At 40.9% G+C, this 14,525-nt stretch overlaps 1 protein-coding gene and 1 pseudogene across 11 annotated transcripts in view; one reads left to right on the top strand and one right to left on the bottom strand.

The window, feature by feature from the left end:
* Nucleotides 1-14,525, bottom strand: part of CTDSPL2 (CTD small phosphatase like 2) — a 105,954-nt gene that overhangs the window by 71,006 nt on the left and 20,423 nt on the right. For 2 of the 11 annotated variants that reach the window (XM_054532741.2, XM_063716635.1), the window contains exon 2: nucleotides 6,983-7,118. The exons of 8 other annotated variants lie outside the window; for them this stretch is intronic. The gene's annotated coding sequence lies outside the window, so the exon portion shown is untranslated. Of the gene's footprint in view, nucleotides 1-6,982; nucleotides 7,119-8,544; nucleotides 8,639-14,525 lie in introns of those variants that run through there. One more of the 11 variants, XM_063716634.1, reaches the window with a different exon arrangement.
* Nucleotides 5,836-14,525, top strand: part of LOC103892505 (heterogeneous nuclear ribonucleoprotein M-like) — a 28,808-nt pseudogene continuing 20,118 nt past the window's right edge.

Here is a 14,525-nt window from a genome sequence, read left to right as displayed (position 1 = left end):
AGTAAAATACTGGCAAACTGAATCCAGCAGCACATCAAAAAGCTTATCCACCATGATCAAGTGGGCTTCATCCCTGGGATGCAAGGCTGGTTCAACATATGAAAATCAATAAACGTAATCCAGCATATAAACAGAACCAAAGACAAAAACCACATGATTATCTCAATAGATGCAGAAAAGGCCTTTGACAAAATTCAACAACCTTTCATGCCAAAAACTCTCAATAAATTAGGTATTGATGGGATGTATCTCAAAATAATAGGGGCTATTTACAACAAACCCACAGCCAATATCATACTGAATGGGCAAAAACTGGAAGCATTCCCTTTGAAAACTGGCACAAGACAGGGATGCCCTCTCTCACCACTCCTATTCAACGTAGTGTTGGAAGTTCTGGACAGGGCAATCAGGCAGGAGAAAGAAATAAAGGGTATTCAATTAAGAAAAGAGGAAGTCAAATTGTCCCTGTTTGCAGATGACATGATTGTATATTTAGAAAACCCCATCATCTCAGCCCAAAATCTCCTTAAGCTGATAAGCAACTTCAGCAAAGTCTCAGGATACAAAATCAATGTGCAAAAATCACAAGCTTTCTTATACACTAATAACAGACAAACAGAGAGCCAAATCATGAGTGAACTCCCATTCACAATTGCTTCAAAGAGAATAAAATACCTAGGAATCCAACTTACAAGGGATGTGAAGGACCTCTTCAAGGAGAACTACAATGAAATAAAAGACACAAACAAATGGAAGAACATTCCATGCTCATGGATAGGAAGAATCAATATCGTGAAAATGGCCACACTGCCCAAGGTAATTTATCGATTCAATGCCATCCCCATCAAGCTACTAATGACTTTCTTCACAGAATTGGAAAAAACTATTTTAAAGTTCATATGGAACCAAAAAAGAGCCCACATTGCCAAGACAATCCTAAGCCAAAAGAACAAAGCTGGAGGCATTACACTACCTGACTTCAAACTATACTACAAGGCTACAGTAACCAAAACAGCATGGTACTGGTACCAAAACAGAGATATAGACCAATGGAACAGAACAGAGCCCTCACAAATAATACCACACATCTACAACCATCTGATCTTTGAGAAACCTGACAAAAACAAGAAATGGGGAAAGGATTCCCTATGTAATAAATGGTCCTGGGAAAACTGGCTAGCCATATGTAGAAAGCTGAAATTGGATCCCTTCCTTACACCTTATACTAAAATTAATTCAAAATAGATTAAAGACTTAAATGTTAAACCTAAAACCATAAAAACCCTAGAAGAAAACCTAGGCAATACCATTCAGGACATAGGCATGGGCAAGGACTTCATGTCTAAAGCACCAAAAGCAATGGCAACAAAAGCCAAAATTGACAAATGGGATCTAGTTAAACTAAAGAGTTTCTGCACAGCAAAAGAAACTACCATCAGAGTGAACAGGCAACCTACAGAATGGGAGAAAAATTTTGCAATCTACTCATCTGACAAAGGGCTAATATCCGGAATCTACAAAGAACTCAAACAAACTTACAAGAAAAAAACAACTCCATCAAAAAGTGGGTGAAGGATATTAACAGACATTTCTCAAAAGAAGACATTTATGAAGCCAACAGACACATGAAAAAATGCTCATCATCACTGGTCATGAGAGAAACACAAATAAAATCCACAATGAGATACCATCTCAACACCAGTTAGAATGGCAATCATTAAAAAGTCAGGAAACAACAGGTGCTGGAGAGGATGTGGAGAAATAGGAACACTTTTACACTGTTGGTGGGACTGTAAACTAGTTCAACCATTGTGGAAGACAGTGTGGCGATTCCTCAAGGATCTAGAACTAGAAATACCATTTGACCCAGCCATCCCATTACTGGGTATATACCCAAAGGATTATAAATCATGCTGCTATAAAGACACATGCACACGTATGTTTATTGTGGCACTATTCACAATAGCAAAGACTTGGAACCAACCCAAATGTCCAACAATGATAGACTGGATTAAGAAAATGTGGCATATATACACTATGGAATACTACTGCAGCCATAAAAAAGGATGAGTTCATGTCCTTTGTAGGGACATGGATGAAACTGGAAACCATCATTCTCAGCAAAGGACAAAAAACCAAATACCGCATGTTCTCACTCACAGGTGGGAACTGAACAATGAGAACACCTGGACACAGGAAGGGGAACATCACACATTGGGGCCTGTCGTGGGGTGGGGAGGATGGGGGAGGGATAGCACTGGGAGATATACCTAGTGTAAATGACGAGTTAATGGGTACAGCACATCAACATGGCACATGTATACATATGTAGCAAACCTGCACGATGTGCACATGTACCCTAGAACTTAAAGTATAATAAAAAGAATTTAAGCAAAAAACCAAAAAAAAAAATCCACATGATCATCTCAATTAATGCAGAAAAAGCCTTTGATCAAATCCAACACCCTTTCATATTAAAAATAATCAACAAATGAAGAACAAACAGGAACTTCCTCAACATAATAAAAAGGTATTTATTAAAAACCCACAGGACCTATCATACATGATAAAAGGCTGAATGCTGTCCCTCTAATATCAGGAACAAGACAAGGATGGCCCCTCTCACCACTTCTATTCAACATTTTACTGGAAGTTCTAAGCAGGCAATTAGACTAGAAAAATAAAAGAAATCCATATTAAAAAGAAAAAAAGGTGAAACTTATCTCTTTGCAAATGACATGGTCTTGTTTAAAGAATAATCATAAAGAAAAAACTGGATAAACTGGACTTCATAAAAATTTAAAACTTGCCGTCTACCAAAAGACATCATTAGGAAAATAAGAAGGCAAGGAGCAAACTGGTAGAATATTCACAAAACGCACATATCACAAAGACCTTGTATGTAGAATATATAAAGTCCTACAACACAATAAGAAAACAAGCCAATAGAAAAAACGGGCAAAAATATGAGAAAATATTTCATAAAAATTAGATAACTGGTGATAGCATAAAAAATGATAATATTATTCATAAGAATTTTAAGTTAAAACCCCAAAGGTATGCCAATTCACACCTCCTAAAATGGCAAAAATTAAAAAGAATAACAAATTTAAATAGTTAACAATGATGGAGAATAAAGAGAAGTCTCATATGCTGCTGTTAAGGATGTATGTTTTTTGATAAAACTGGGCAATTTCTAATAAATATACACCAAACTCTTTGACTCAGTGATTTCACTTCTACATTTTTATACAAGAGAAATGTAAACACGTTCACAATATATTTTTACAAAAATATTCCTGACAGCCTTATTCACAATAAGGCTGTTTCTAGTTCCAAACTGGAAACAACAAAAATGCCCCAAAACAGAAAGATGAATACTGTGGTGTTTTCATTCATGTAAGTGAATACTAATCAGCATCAGAAAGGAACAAGTACTTCTATCATAAACAAACATGAAATAATCTCACAGACATGCTAAACAATGGCAGACACAAAATAATACATATTTAATAACATCATTAAAAAGAATTTTTATCGGGGACAATAATAATCTATAGAGAAAAAAAGCAAAACAGATTTTGCCTTGGAGAAAGGAAACGCCCTCTAATATTATAGGAGCATCTTTTTGTCAAAATTTTACAGAATATAATTTTTAATGTTCATGTAATATTTCAATATAAATGTTTCAATATTTCAATATAAATGTCTCATAATTTATTTTATCACTGACTTGTTGGAAAATAAACTGTTTCATGATTACTAACATCACCTCAAATGAAATAACCATATAAATTTCAGTCTACATTTCTGATTCTTTCCTTAAGACAGTTTCTTAGAAGTGAATTTACTAGTTTAAAAATTTTATAGCTGAGATCTGTGTTCAAGGTGTTTGGGCTCACCATTGATCTGATCGTTAGTTGACCACTAGGCTATGCAAATATATAGGGAGGTATGCTTTAGTAAGCCAGGCTTAAAAATAAAAGCAAAAATATTTAAAAACGAAAAATAATAATTAAGCAGAGACATCAGTGTTTGCATACTGCATGGAGATAAATTTCATAGATTTTTTTTCTGCCTATGGAAGTTACTGCTAAACAACCAACAACCTTTGATGGGAGAAAAATCATGAATCAGAGTGGCTACAATATTATCTAAAATGGCCAGTTCTCAACAAAAAATTGTAAGACATGATAGAAACAGTAAAGTATGACCCAAACTCAGGGGGAAAACTGCAGTGAAAACATATTAATCATGTGCCAGGCTTACAACAATCTAGTGAGAGATATATGTAATTATTTACATAAAACAAAATTCACTCTTGATCCCTTAAGAGTTGGAAAAATTCTTATTTTTGGTGGACATATTGACACTTTTCTCTGATTATAAAACATACAACATTTTAGAACTTCAGGCTGAGCATGGTGGCTCACACCTGTAATCCCAGGGCTTTGGAAGGCTGAGGTGGGAGGATTGCTTGAGCCAGGAATTCTAGACCAGCTTGGGCAACACAGGGAGACTCCTCAGTCTCTACAAAAAATAAAAACAAAAAAATTACATGGGCATGGTGGTGCACACCTGTAGTCTCAGCTACTTGGAAGGCTGAGAGAGAGAAGATCACTTGAGCCTGAGAAGCTGAGGCTGCAGTAAGCCATAGCACACCACTGCACTCCAGCCTGGGCAACAGACTGAGACACTGTTTCCAAAACAAAAAAACAAGAAACAGAAAGACAGTAAAACATGAAATAAAATCTCCCATAATTCCTTAACCCAGAGATGACTGATAATGTGGGTATATTAGTCTGCTTGTTTTAACATGTATAAGTATTCTAATCAATATTTGTAATTATACTACATGTATTACCTGTTTTTTTCCCCTTTTATACTATATTTTACCAATGTTGTTTTAAGAATTTGAGAATATTGGCCAGATGCAGTGGCTCACGCCTGTAATCCCAGCACTTTGGGAGGCCAAGGCGGGCAGATCATCTCAGGTCAGGAGTTCGAGACCAGCCTGGCCAACATGGGGAAACGCCCTGTCTCTACTAAAAATACAAAAATTAGCCAGACATGGTAGTGGGTGCCTGTAATCCCAGCTACTTGGAGGCTGAGGCAGGAGAATCACTTGAACCCCAGAGGCGGAGGCTGCAGTGAGCCAAGGTTGCACCGCTATACTCCAATCTGCGTGACAAAGTGAGACTCAGTCTCAAAAAAAAAAAAAAAAAAAGAATATAATTTTTAATGGTCATGTAATATTCCAATATACAGATAAATGTTTCATTATTTGATCACTGACTTGTTGGAAAATAAACTGTTTCATAATTACTAACATCACCTCAAATGAAATAACCACATAAATTTCAGTCTACATTTCTGATTCTTTCCTTAAGACAGTTTCTTAGAAGTGAACTTACAAGTTCAAAGATTGTTAACATTTGGTAGTATCTCTAGAAATACTAACAAACTGCTTTCTGGAAAAGTGGTTTGAACTAGCAATGTACAAGGAGTGTCTATATGACTAAATCTTCCAAATTAGAATTTATTTTTAATATTTAAATGTTTCCTAATTTTAAGTTAAAAGAACAGTAAAACTAAGTAATTTAAATTATATTTATAGGTTACCTCCAATTCCCTCTTTTTTCCGAAAATCTAAAACACTAAAATTGAAAAATGCTCTTAATTCAACCTCTCCAACCACAGCAAAAACACCTCAGGTAGCATTCCTGAGGAAAAGTAACATAGACTCTAACGGAATGCTTAAGGAGATATAAGGGTCATTATTTTATAATGCAAACATAAAAAAATATTAAATTTTTTTTTTTTTTTTTTGAGACAGACTCGCTCTGTCACCCAGGCAAGAGTGCAGCAATGTAATCTCAGCTCACTGCAACCTCCACCTCCTGGGTTCAAGCAATTCTCCTGCCTCACCCTCCCAAGTAGCTGGGATTACAGGCATGTACCACCATGCCCAGCAAATTTTCATATTTTTAGTAGAGACGAGGTTTTGCCATGTTGGCCAGGCTGGTCTTGAACTCCTGACCTCAAAGTGATTCACCATTCTCAGCCTCCCAAAGTGCTGGGATTACAGGCTAGTGCCACCACGCCTGGCTACTTTTTGTACTTTTAGTAGAAATGGTGTTTCGCCTTAAATGAGTTCTAATCAAAAAACTTTCTTATACTGAACTGAGGCCAGGCGTGGTGGCTCACACCTCTAATCACAGCACTTTGGGAAGCCGAGGTGGGCGGACTGCCTGAGCTCAGGAATTTGAGACCAGCCTGGCCAACATGGTGAAACCCCGTCTCTACTAACAATACAAAAAAATTAGCCAGGCGTGGTGGTGCCCACCTGCAATCCCAGCTACCTGGGAGGCTGAGGCTCGAAAATCACTTGAACCCGGGAGGCAGGGAGCCAAAGGTTGCAGTGAGCCGAGATCATGCCACTGCACTACAGCCTGGGCAAGAGGCACTGAAGGAAAGTCAGGGGATGTGCTGTTATTGAATTCAAGATGGAAGAAAACATAAAAAAAGCTATTCAGGTCCTAGACAAGCATAGTCTGAGTGGAAGACCACTGAAAGTGAAAGATCCTGATGATGAACATGCCAGGAAAGCAATGCAAAACGTGATGGCTACCACTGGTGGAACAGGTATGAGACCAAGTGGCCCAGAAATGATTACTATCCCACCTAGTATCTTAAATAATCCTAACATCCCAAATGAAATTATCCATGTATTACAGACAGAAAGACTTGGAAGCACAATATTTGTAGCAAATCAGGATTATAAAGTTGGCTGGAAGAAACTGAAGGAAATATTTTAGTATGGCTGATGTGGTGTTCTGAGCACATTCTTGAGGATAAAGATGAAAAAAATCATGGATTGGGCACTGTTACTTTTGAACAGTCCACTGAAGCTGGGCAAGCTATATCTACATTCAATGGCCAACTGCTATGTGATAGACCAATGTGGATGAGACCGCCTTACCAAAGGATTTTTTTTCCCCTCCTAAGCGTCCACAGCTTCCCTATGGCCTTGGTGGTATTGGAACAGGGTTAGGACCAGGAGGGCAGACTATCGATGCCAATCACCTGAATAAAGGCACTGGAATGGGAAACAGGGCCTGCAGAAATTAGAATGGAAGGCATGGATTTAGAATAAAATGGGAGAAATGGAGGAGGGACCCCCATGGTGGTGGTATGGAAAATGTGGGTCAATTTGGATCTGGGATGAACATGGGCAGAATAAACTAAATCTTAGTAATACACTTAGGATAGGGAAGATCACTACAAAGCAGAGAGGAAGTTGAGGTGGAGGCAGCGTCCCCAAAATCGAGAGGATGAGGCCCAAGCATTGACCACATTGGGGGTGCCAGCATGGAACGCATGAGTCCAGGCCTGGGCCATGGTGTGGATCGTGTGGGTTCCAAGATGCAGCACATGGGTCTGGTCATGGACTGCACGGGCTTCGTGGAGCACAAAGGCTCCCACAGGGAACGCATGGGCCTGCTGGGCCTTGACCAAATGGCCTCTAGCATCCAGCACACAGGCAAGATCACGGAGCGCGGTGGCTCCGGCCTGTAGCACATGGGTGCCGGCATGGGCTTCAGCCTCAAGCGCACAGCTGCTTCCATTGACCATGTGGACCAAACCATTGAGCACATGGGCTCTGGTGTGGAGTGCATGGTTCCTGCAGGCATGGGGGCTGGCCTGGAGCATATGAGCCCCATGATGGATCACATGGCCACTGGCCTGGAGCACATAGGTGCCAACAACCTGGAATATCCGGATGGAACTGGGGTGGACGGGTGCCAACAGTCTGGAGAGGATAGGCATTAACAGCCTTGAGTGCATGGGTCCCATCATGGGCCAGACACTGGGTGCTGAGATTGGGTGTATGGGCCTAGCCAAAGGTGGTGGTGGCCATGTCAGCTTTGACTGTGCCCACTTAAACTCTGGAGGAAGTTTGGCAGGGTCCTTTGGTGAGACTGGAGGCCATGCTCCTGGGGGTGGCCAGGAATGCCTACCAGGTATTTGTGAGAAATCTACCATTTGATTTTACATCACCAAATTGACAAATATGGCCATGTGCTATAACCCAACATCAAAATGAAGAATGGGAAGTCCAAGGGGTGTGGTTTGGTTAAGCTTGAGTTGCCAGAGGTGGCTGAGAGACTGTCAGATGATGAATGGCACGAAGCTGAGTGGCCAAGAGATTGATGGGCAAATCGATAGAAATATGCCTTTTTTAAACATCAATATTTTGTATTTTTTTCTTGTTAACTATTTTAACTTGTTGGCTGGATATATAAAGATGTTTTAAAAATTCTGTTGCTTTTTGATGAAATCTGAATTACTTTTTTCTTTTTAAGGACTGGGGTTCTATTTGAACGTTTGCAGTGAGATTGTAATATGCGAATTTTTTTGTAGTTGTGGCAACTTGCTGACATCAAACATAACTTTGATAATAAATACCAGTTGCTGAAAAAATAAAAAAAACCAATTCTCAATCTATTCTTTTCCAAAAAAGTTCTAAAATACTATATTTACCTGAACATGAAAAAGGTTCCTATGTGCAATGCACTGTGATAAGTGCTTTCTCATGTTATTTCACTTAATCTTCTCAACCACATAAAGTAGTGTCTGTTATTTCCATTTTATGAAAGAAAAAATATAAGGAGAGAAGACAGCAGAAGTGCTTTAAGTAAAAATTTCCACATAATTTCAATATAAATAACTTGCAATGTGAAAATAATATATTTATAACCAACAAAACATTTTAACTAATTAAAAAGTTACCAGGCTGGGTGCAGCGGCTCACAAGGTCCGGAGTTCGAGACCAGCCTGGCCAACATGGTGAAACTCTGTCTCTACTAAAAATACAAAAATTAGCTGGGCATGGTGGCGGGTGCCTGTAATCCCAGCTACTCGGGAGGCTGAGGCAGGAGAATCACTTGAACCCGGGAGCGGAGGTTGCAGTGAGCTGAGATCACACCACTGCACTCCAGCCTGGGCAACAGAGTAAGACTCCGTCTCAAAAAAAAAAAAAAGTTCCCAAAAATTCCCATTTCCCTTTCTCTTTCTCTCTCTCTCTCTTTTTTTTTTTTTTTTTTTTTTGCCTGCTCCCCCTTCTGAGCCAGCAATTTCCCATTTTTCTCTAAGGTTTTTTTGTTTGTTTGTTTTTTTGAGATGGAGCCTTGCTCTGTCATCCAGGCTGGAGTGCAGTGGTTCTATCTCAGCTCATTGCAACTTCTACCTCCCAGGTTTAAGCAGTTCTCCTGCCTTGGCCTCTCAAGTAGCTGGGATTACAGGCGCACGCCACCACATCTGGCTACTTGTTTTCTATTTTTAGTAGAGACGGGGTTTTGCCATGTTGGCCAGGGTGGTTTTGAACTCCTGACCTCAAGTGACCCGCCTGTCTTGGCCTCCCAAAGTGCTGGGATTACAGGCGTAAGCCACCGCGCCCGGCCAAGTTTGTTTTTTACTTCTGCCTTTTGTCTGAATGGTCCATTGGAATGGGTAATTTTTCAGCTGAATCCCTGGCTGAACAAAACCTTAAGATAAAATTAACCTGTAAAAGCTGTAAGTTTACAGCAGGGCATGGTGGTTCATACCTGTAATCCCAGCACTTTGGGAGGCCGAGGTGGGTGGATCACGAGGTCAGGAGTTCGAGACTGCCTGGTCAATATGGTGAAACCCTGTCTCCACTAAAAATACAAAAATTAACCAGGCGTGGTGGCGGGCTCCTGTAGTCCCAGCTACTTGGGAAGCTGAGGCAGAAGAATCGCTTGAACCCAGGAGGGGGAGGTTGCAGTGAGCCTAGATCGTGCCACTGCACTCCAGTCTGGGCGACAGAGCAAGAAAAAAAAAAAAAGGCTGGGCACGGTGGCTCACGCCTGTAATCCCAGCACTTTGGGAGGCCGAGACAGGTAGATCACGAAGTCAGGCATTTGAGACCAGCCTGGCCAACAAAGTGAAACCCTGTCTCTACTAAAAATACAAAAAATTCGCTGTAATCCCAGCTACTCGGGAGGCTGAGGCAGGAGAAGAGCTTGAACCTGGAAGACGGAAGCTGCAGTGAACCAAGATCATGCCACTGCACTCCAGCCCAGGCGACAGTGCGAGACTCCATCTCAGAAAAAAAAAAAAAAAAAAAAGCTGTGTTTTCAAATTGGCTGGTAGGAGCTCAAAATTAAACTTCTGATAGAAACAATGTTACAAATACAGAGTAGAGTTCCAGGGCAGCTCCTATGTACATAGTTAACCCATAATATAACTGAATTCAAAAATCTAGAACCTAGGCCAGGTACAGTGGCTCACACCTGTAATGCCAGCACTTTGGCAGGCCAAGTCAGGTAGATCACTTGAGCCCAGGAGTTCGAGACCAGCCTGCGCAACATGATGAAACCCTGTGTCTACTAAAAATACAAAAAAATTTGCTGGGTGTGATGGTGCATGCCTATAGTCCCAACTACTTGGGAGGCTGAGGTGGGAGGATCACCTGGGCCTGCGAAGTCGAAGCTGCAGTAAGCTGTGACTGCGTCACTGCACTGCAGACAGGGCAAGAGCTGGAGTGAGACTCTGTCTCAAAAAGAAAAAAAAAAAATCTGGAACCTAACCTATTATACAAATAATGTGAAAAACTACAGCCGGGCGTGGTAGCTCACACCTGTAATCCCAGCACTTTGGGAGGCCGAGGAGGGCGGATCACGAGGTCAGGAGATCGAGACCATCCTAGCTAACACGGTGAAACCCTGTCGTCTCTACTAAAAATACAAAAAAATTAGCCAGGCATGCGCCTGTAGTCCCAGCTACTCAGGAGGCTGAGGCAGGAGAATGGTGTGAACCCGGGAGGTGGAGCTTGCAGTGAGCTGAGATCGCGCCACTGCACTCCAGCCTGGGCAACAGAGCGAAACTCCGTCTAAAAAAAAAAAAAAAAAAAAACTACATTCCATATCTCAACACCAGGCCTATCTGTACCCCTACTAAAGTTATAGATATCTGGTACTGGGAAAACTATATTTCTAAATGCAAAAACAAACAAACAAACAAAACAAAAAAAAACCCCACTTACCTTATACTACATAGAAAATTAACTCAAAATTGATCAAATACCTAAACATAAGAGCTAAGACTCTTAGAAGAAAATATAGGCTAGGTGTGGTGGCTCACACCAGTAATCTCAGTACCTTGGGAGGCCAAGCGGGGTAGATCACCTGAGCTCAGGAGTTCAAGACCAGCCTGGACAACATGGTGAAACTTCGTCTCTACCAAAAATACAAAAAATTAGCCGGGTATAGTGATGTGTGCCTGTGGTCTCAGCTACTTGGGAGGCTGAGGTGGGAGAATCACTTGAGCCTGGGAGGCAGAGGTTGCAGTGAGCTGAGACTGCACCACTGCACTCCAACCGGGGTGACACAGTGAGGTTCCCTTCTCAAAAAAATGTGTCTCTGTGTCTGTGTGTGTGTGTGTGTGTGTGTGTTCGTGTGTGTATATGGGAAAAGCTCATGACATTGGATTTGGCAATGGTTTCTTGGTCATGACAACAAAAACATACACAACAAAAAGAAAAACAGATAAATTGGGTGTCAAAATCCAAAATTTTTGAGCCAGGTGCCATGGCTCACACCTATAATCCCACCTACTTGGGAGGCTGAGGCAGAAGGACCGTTTGAGACCAGTCTGAGCAACAAGGTGAGACCCCATCCCTAAAAAAATAAAAAAATTAGCCAGGCATGATAGTGCACACCTACAGTACTAGCTACTACTTGGGAAGCTGAGGTGGGAGGATCCCTTGAACTCAGGAGTTCAAGAGCACAGAAAGCTACAAGCGCACCACTACTCTCCAGCCTGGGTGACACAGTAAGACCTTACCTCTTAAAAATTTTTGTTTTTAACTTTTATGTATCAAAGTACACTATCAACAGAGTGAAAAGACAAACCATGGAATGGCAGAAAATACTTGCAAATCATGATCTCTTAAGAAGTTCTTATCTAGAATGCATAAAGCATTACAATCAGAAAGAAAAAAACAACCAGATTCAAAAATGTGCAAAGGACTCGAATAGGCATTTCTCCAAAGAGGATACACAAATAGACAATAAGCACACGAAAACACACTTGACATCACTAATCATCTAATTATCATGGAAATGCTAATTAAAACCACAATAAGAAACAGCTTCACACTCATTTAGATGACTAGTATCAAAAAAATAAAAATAAAAAATTAAAAGTGCTGGCAAGAATGTGGAGAAATTGGAATCCTTGTGCTTCACTGGAGAGAATGTAAAATAGTAAAGCTGCTGTGGAAAGTGGTATGGCAGTTCCTCAAAAAATTTAAATATAGAATTGCCATATGATCCAACAATTCTACTTCCAGGTATGCATCCAAAAAAACTGACAGTAGGGTCTCACATAATACATCCACATTCATAGCAGCATTTTTCACAACAGCTAAAAGGTGGATGCAATCGAAGTGTTCATCAATGGAAGAATGGATAAACAAAATGTGGTACATACATACAATTAAGTAGTATTCAGCCTTAAAAAGGAAGGAAATTCTGATATATATTATGAACATTGAGGACTGTTTAACGAACACGAAGTTTCAGTTTGAGAAGATGAAAAAGTTCTGGAGATAGATGGTAGACAACAAGGTGAATGTACTTAATACCACTGAACTGTATACTTACAAATGGTTAAAATGGTTTAACACAGTTTTTAACAAAACTATAGATCTTCATCTAATCCAAAGGTTTCCAAAAGAGTGAGAGACAAGGACTCTGGCATTGGAAAGCAACATTTTTTTTTTTTTTTTTTGAGACACGGTCTCACCCTGTCACCCAGGCTGGAGTGCAGCAGCAGGTTCACCACTCACTTGCAGTCTCAACCTCCCAGACTCAAGCGATCTTCGCACCTCAGCCTACAGAGTAGCTGGGACTACAGGCATGCACTACTACGCCCAGCTAATTTTTTAATCTTTTGTAGAGCTGGGGTCCCACTATATTGCCCAGGGTGGTCTCAAACTCCTGGGCTCAAGTGATCCGTCCATCTTGGCCTCTTGAAGTGTTGTGATTACAGGCGTGAGCTACCATGCCTGGTCCTATTTTTTTTTTGCTAACCAACTACTGTGAACAAGGGGTAGAAAATAATGGGGACAGAAGAAAAGGACAGAAAAAGGGACCAAGTAAAATTTGCCTCCTACCCCACCTTTGTAATATTTACTTATTTTAAAAAATGACAAAATAACCTGTAGACAAAAAACGGCAAATTGTCAGGTACACAAAGTGCTGAAATACTTCATCTTAATTCCAGACTTTAAAATTATCTATCTACCTATCTATCTTTTTGTGTGTGTGTGTGTGTGTGTGTGTGTGTGAGACGGAGTCTTGCTCTGTCACCCAGGCTGGAGTGCAGCGGCATGATCTCAGCTCACTGCAACCTCTGCCTCCCAGATTCAAGCAATTCTCCTGCCTCAGCATCCCGAGTAGCTGGGATTACAGGCATGCATCACCACGCCTACTTTTTGTAATTTTAGTAGAGACAGGGTTTCACTATGTTGGCCAGGCTGGTCTCGAACTCGTGACTTCAGGTGATCTGCCCGCCTTCGGCCGCCCAAAGTGCTGGGATTACAGGCATGAGCCACTGCACCTGGCCACAATATGTTTTTTTTCCCCCTAGGAATTTCATAACAGGAAATAGAAGAATAAGCAAGGTTGAGAGGAGACTGGGAAAAGATGACAAAAGTTACAGAAGAGGAGCTGACCACAAGACAGTTTTGAGGGAACCAGCGCTTAGGGAAGAAGAAAAAGCAATCCAGTGCTAACTGGGGAGTCTCTCTTTCCACTGTCAATCAATCTAACCAATTCAAACCCTTTCCTTTGGTCTAAACTAAAGAGAAGGCAACCTGAGGGCAAAGAAGTCAGGGAATTACAAGCTACAGCCCCAGAAAGAGAAGAGCACTTCTATGACCCACTGGAGTTTTTCCTAGAGATCCATTCTTCTAAATTAACGGGGTTCTGCCTAGGCTATAGAAAGCTAGAAAGAATGCCACCACCAGCCTAACAACAAAAAAACATGAATAAACTACAAAATTGAACCTTTTAAAAACCCATCCGAGAGCTGAGGACTCAGGCAACCAGGAAACCTCAAATCCAAGAAAATACAACCCCTTCCTAGAAGAGACAGAATGCAAGCCCTGGCTCACCTGAGGTAGACCACGGGAAGAAACAATGGTTCCATAAAACCAGGTAAAAAGAATTCATCTAAAATTGTTAACAAACTGCTGAAGGCAAAGTGTGGATTAGCATGAGAATGTATTATTCCTGAGAGACACAGACAACAAGGGAAATTGAAACCATTTGCAAGATCTTCCACAGACCTCCATCAAAGGCTCACAATATGGGAATACGGGACTGAAGAGAGCCCTCTTCTGTGGTGCAGTGCTGGAGGAAGGGAGCAGCTTCTACAATGGGAAAAATACGAAGCCCCAACCAGATCCTTCTCTTCTAGGGAACAAAAACTGGAAG

This window comes from Pongo abelii, chromosome 16 (genome assembly GCF_028885655.2).
Source record: "Pongo abelii isolate AG06213 chromosome 16, NHGRI_mPonAbe1-v2.0_pri, whole genome shotgun sequence".
In the NCBI taxonomy this organism is placed as follows: domain Eukaryota; kingdom Metazoa; phylum Chordata; class Mammalia; order Primates; family Hominidae; genus Pongo; species Pongo abelii.
Note: the sequence above shows the minus strand (reverse complement) of the source record. Positions and strands in the feature narration are given on the sequence as shown.